Raw genomic sequence first — 6000 nt, forward strand, 5'->3', positions numbered from 1 at the left:
TCCCAGAGAAACCAAAACAGTATTTTTCAAAAGCAGCGCGAGGAAACAACGGGGGCTAGTGTTACCAGACAAACAGCAGACAGAGTCCAACTTCCAGCACCAAAGGTTGCTAGATTGCATGCGAACAACGAGATGGGCTGCTCGAATACCTCTTTTTCAGTTGCTTTTGGCGAGTAAGGGAAGGGAGTAGCCAAGGCAGGGCTGAGACAGCGAAACTAAAAGAAAAGCAGGCACAAACCCACCAACACCTGTAAAACAAACCCCGTTTACCAAAACAAAGGCATCTTCTCCAAACACCCGCTGACAGCTGGGGTAAATATCCGCATTTCAACGCCTCCCACTCCCAGCCAGGGCCTCCCCGCAGGGGGTTTCCAGGCCAGCCCCAGCACACCGAGGGGCGGTGGGAGCACAGGACAAGTGCCAAAAAAAACCCCATGGGTCAGGCCTGAGCTACACAACACACCCAGGTCTTCAGCTACCACAGCATCAACTAGCCGGCCTCCCCTCTGAGCCCAGTTTAAGGTGTATTTTCACCCCATGGGGAACCACCAGCTCCCAGCCTACAGGCAAGTGCTTCCTTTAAGGGAAACCAGCTTATCCTACGTGTGGTTAATTGAGGGAGAGATGTGTATGTGCGCTGAGACACATGGCAGGCAGCGGTGGGGCGGGACACGGCGCGACCATCTCGCTGCTCTAGGCCCTGAGCTTATTCTGACCTTTTGGTTAAAGATCCTGCGATGAGGCACTGCTCAGCCCCAAGCCTGATCAGATGTCTGGGGAAAAAACAGAGAGCAAGGCACTGCACATGAGTGACCAGAGCCACAGTATGATCTGGATATTCCCACCCACCTGCATGGCCCCAAAAAAGCAAAGTTTTTCAGTGCAAACATTGGCGGCGGCAATATGAAACCAACGTGTTAATTAGCAGCCTGCAGTCCGGCGCAGGACGGAGATTGCTGATGTTGGCTATTATACAGGCAGTCAGAGGCCAAACAGAACAAGTGCCACATTAGTTAACCCATTCAGAACAAAGTTAATAATTGGCTAATTGCGGGTTCCTGGAATGGACAGACCAAGGTCTGGTTTTTAAACCTCTTTTCTGAGAGGTATCTTAGAATACACTTGGTACAGCAAGGTCTCCACCATACACACACCTCTGCTCTTTATTAACATTCAGTCTCAATTTCGATGGTCAGCTTAAATTCAGGAAAATCCACTGGCTTGCATTACCCGAAGGATCAGACTACATGAACTCAGTGACTTAACTGCCTTTAACACTCTATAAATGAGTTTTCAGCCTGTAAACAATCACAAGTTATTATGAAAGAATCGTAGACTAAACTACAATGTTTATCAGATTTACTTATATGAGATTTTTGACATTCAACACAGGAGATTAATGAAAGAAAGTAACTAAAATGGCTTAAGTGCAGCTGGAATTTAACAGTGCTCCTTGATGCAGATGGTGGTTTGTATACCAAATGCTTAATAAAAACTGTACTTTCACAGAAAGCTTACAATCAGTAAAGCAAGCACCGCAAGACAGGTTAGGTAGAGAGATGAGCCTAACAGTCGGAAATACCGTGAGGAGCATCAAGAGGATTTCAACCTCAGGAAGCTGAAGTGCAAACCTCGAGCTAACACTCCTGTCAGGAACCAGGCTCTTCACATGCAGGACGTACCACTCCCACTGCATAAAGCGCTGGGACACAAGGTTTGGGAGTTAAGAAACAGGGATGAGGAACGCAGCTGCGTTAGCCCTGAGGTTATCCTGAAGCACAGAACAGAAATCGCTGCCACAGGACCGGTCTGAGCCGTGTCATTCAAGGTTAAGACCACTCCACACGAGGCGCACGCCGTCCTGCTGTACCACCTGCGCCCCCACAACACCCATAAGCTCACTGCCTTGCTAGCAGTGTGCTCCAACGGCTCCATCATTCTTTCTGGCAACAAGGCCAGGCTAATTTCTCATTTGTTTGCCTTCTGCCACGAGCCATTAATTTCTTCTCCGCTGGATTAAAGAGTAGTTCCTCGGAGTCAGTTATGCACGTGCTTTAAGCAAGTCACCTCTCGATAGGTTTTGGCAACCAACAGATGAGTCCCATCAGGTCCGTCACTACAAGGCACCTTCCTTGGCTCTTGAATAACTTGGGACTTTTTCCCCCCGCCATTCAAAATACCAGTGTGATTGTCACCTCCACCCCCTGCCGTCTTCTTCAGAGCCACTGCTTTGGTGAAACACAGCCGGGGAGCGCTCAGCATCGCCGGCACACCGAGGCCTCTGCTTGCCTGTATCAAATGGATGTTATTTCACTAAACCCGTTTTGCAGCATAACGGAGCAGCTACAGAAATCACAGACTGCAAAGATTGTATCAGTGAGCTAACAGTCAATTAGCTGAGCGTAAGGAGAACATGTCTTTCTTAGACACCATGTAAGCATTTCTCCAAAAGCTCTAAGGAAAATTTCACCACCCAATCCCCATTCCGCCAAACACTTTATGTACTATTCAGGATCTTCGAGCGAGAAAATACCAACAGACCTGTTGTTTCCAGCCACAGTTCTGAATTCGCCATCAGCATTGTCTGCTTCTCTACTGAACCAACAATAGCAGCAGCTTTAGATTTATTTCCAGAAAACCAACAAAGTTCTGCACAACACAGAGTACAGTGCTAATGCTCGCTGAGGACACCCCCAGGAATATTTCCCTTTTTGACACATCCCCAGTAACCCATGATTTCAGAGGCATCAGCCTTTTTTTTTTTCTTTAAATAATCATGAGACACGCTGTTGATGTTGGCACAGATCAATTATTTAAACCATTGTACGGCTCCAAGTCAAACACCTTCAGAAGCACATTACACGAATGCAGTCACCTGCTGCCGTGTTCTCACCTGGCTCTTTCCAGCCGCTCTTTCTGATAATTAACACAACCCTCTATATGTATCAGAAACAGTAACTACCCCTCATAAATCTCCCCAGAGACACGAGCTACTCAAGATCACTGCACAAAAAGCATTAAGCCTTTGTGGATGTCAGCCAACGCCCTCCCCGACCTCCATGCCACGAGGACTTAGCACCCTTGCTGCTGCTGTTCCAGTAGAAAACAGACATGCAAACCCTTCTGTTTTTCCCATCCCCATTTATTAAACGAACAGACGCCTATTGAATTTCCACCTCCAAGCAGCATTCCCACTTAGCGACCGCCCTCGTGTTGTGCTGCATGCCCAACGTGCCTCTGAGCTGGAACAGAGCACGTGGCAGGGCGCTTACGCCCTGGGTGCTGGCAGGACCACGGCTGAGCCTTGGGTGCTGGCCGGCGGGGCAGCACAAAGGGCCGTGCCCCTTACACCTCTCAGAATAAAACATCTCTGAGGCAACAGTGAGACACGTGGCTTTTATCAGCCCTTAACTCGGTATTTTCAAAGCAAGAAACAGACTTACTGCTGTGAACGCCCCAGCCCAGCCACAGGGAACGCCAGCAGCTGGTGCCTGCCAGGGACGCTGTCCTCCCGCACGAGATCCCCAGCATCGCTCCTCGTCGCAGGAACACGCAGCCTATGGAAAGCTGGTGGCAGGGAAGGCTACCCATTGGTTTTCACGGCAGAAAATCTGCCTGCGTTTATGCATGACTGCTCAAGCGAACCGTGCGACCGCTTTTGTTGCTCTCAGCGATCTATTCTTTCAGTGGAAACGCCAGGAGGAAGCCGTGCTGGGACTGGGCAGGGAAAAAGCCCTGCGGACACAGTGAAGGGGATAGAAAATTCCCCTGCAATTTTGGTAAGGTTATTTGCAGTGATGCTTCTCATTGACTTTTCTAGCAGCTTTTTGGGACACCTTCACACATCAAAGCCCAAGCCACACCACGGTAGTCATTTTGACTAAAGCTACTTTAGAAATTGATTAGACTATTGATTTTCTCATAGTTTAGATAGAGACAAAGTGACCTTTACATCCCGCAAAAAAACAAAGGGAATTAACACATGTACACAATGAACCTTCATTTCAAACAAATTGTTTTGCTCCCTTAGAAGACAAGTTCTGTAACACTTTTTTCTTGCCTTGCAGGTCCCAAAAGAACAATTCTCCTTCCCCCACCTCAGCTTTCCAGCTTTCTGCCCCAAGCAGGCCAAAAGGACAACATGTTTCAAGCATATTCAGAAGACCAGCCTGAAGACAAACACCAGACAGATCTATAGGCCTACAGGTCACTAGGTGATAAGGAAATCAGTACTGAATTGTACATTATCAGTTCTACCTCAGTCTTACCCACAAGTAACGTGGTATCACAGAGGACAGTGCCTGCTGCAGAGAAACAGCTTCATAAGCACAGAAAGTTTAAGGCTTTCTCCACAGCAAAAAAAGTTTTTCAAAACGTATTCTTCATTACAGAGTGCAGTAACAAGGATGCTTTGTGTGTTTCTACTGGCTGAAATCATTTCCCTCGTGAATAACTGCACGCATGTGATTTCTACCTGCTTACAACAAAGCACGCTGCATTTTGGGCTGAGTTCCACTGTTAGGACTTGCACCTCCTGGCGCTTCCCGCACGGTGCCCTTGGGGCTGCCGGCTGCAGTCCCGGAGCTGGATGGCCAGGCGTCGGTTGTGTTTCGACGACCCAGCAGTCTCCAGAGAACACAGAGCGCTGTAATAATTACCGCAGCACCCATTAGGATTACACAGTGTTGACAGCACTAGGAGGGAGGTAATCAGATGCATGCCCAATGGCTTCCAAAACTTCAGGAGGCAACAGAGGCAAAGGAAGAGGATGCAACCTCAGAACCACAAGTGGGTAGTTCTCCTGCAACAGCTTTGCCCAGTGCAGCAGCATCCCGGGGCTCGCACGCTGCTGCTAACCACCCGCACCAGACAGCGATGCAAACCTTCGATCAGCGGCACAACACCAAACCACATTGCTACTTAACCAGAAACCTCCACGTTTCTTGGGGCCGCACGAGCAGAATGCCAGCGTACAAGATCCCCCCAGCAGGGAGCCCACCATCGTCATTATCTGGAAGGTAAATGCTATTTGGATGTTATTTGTCTGTAGCTAATGAGTTTGGCATTCATTAATCCAGTGCAAGAGCTGTTGCGATAGATGGTCTGTGGTGGTAGGATGCTGGGGATGGATTTGAATGGTTGACTCAAAGTAACATAAGCGTGCAATACAGCCATCAGCTCGCCTACATTTTCCACTCTTTACAACCTTTATTCAGAGACTTCAGCAAAGACAGCTCTCCACAGTGCAGGAAAGCCCAGTTATGGAACAAGAGTTACAGAACAGGGGTCTTTCCTGGGCCATTAAGGAAAGCTTCGCCATGCCACATCCCGACATTGGTACTGCAGTGAAACACAAGTCACCTGCAAGGCCTCTGCGTGCCATGGATAGACGGCACATTTACAAGGTTCAAGTATCCAGAACACAGCACTGTCACTGCAGCACACAGCAGCAGTTTAATGTACAGCGAGCAAGAAAGCGTGACTGTCAGCACCCCTCCAGGAGCCTGCCGAGCTCCTCGCTGCGGTTCCTGACACGGGCTTTCACCCCGCTGGCAGATGAGTTGTGCTGAGAAGGAAGGGGCCGCGGTGACTCGGGCGCTACGAGGACAGAGACTTGACTGTCCCAGGCCCAGAGGAAGCCCGACAGGCTAAAGCAGCTCTTTCATCTGCTCCAGGGCAGCTGCTGCCCCAGCCGCCCTGCCGGCACGCGCCGTCCCTGCTCCCCATCCCTGGGGCCGCGGGGAGCTGCCTTCATGGGGGTGCAGGGAAGGAGAAGCTTGCCCTGCTGCTCCTCATTCAGCAGCTCTGCACAGTCACAGTGTCACTGGAAGCAGAGCACAGCCAGGAGCTCTGGCACCGGGACCCTGGCTCCAAGAAGGAGCCCGGCACGCGGTGTCCCTGGGGGACCTGCCTGCCCTCTTGCCAACTCAAGTTTCACCCGCACTGCCGAGAGGACAAGCTGGTAGGAGGTACCCACGGCCGTTTTGTAATTGCAAACGC

The sequence above is a fragment of the Cygnus atratus genome, chromosome 10 (assembly GCF_013377495.2).
Source record: "Cygnus atratus isolate AKBS03 ecotype Queensland, Australia chromosome 10, CAtr_DNAZoo_HiC_assembly, whole genome shotgun sequence".
NCBI lineage: Eukaryota > Metazoa > Chordata > Aves > Anseriformes > Anatidae > Cygnus > Cygnus atratus.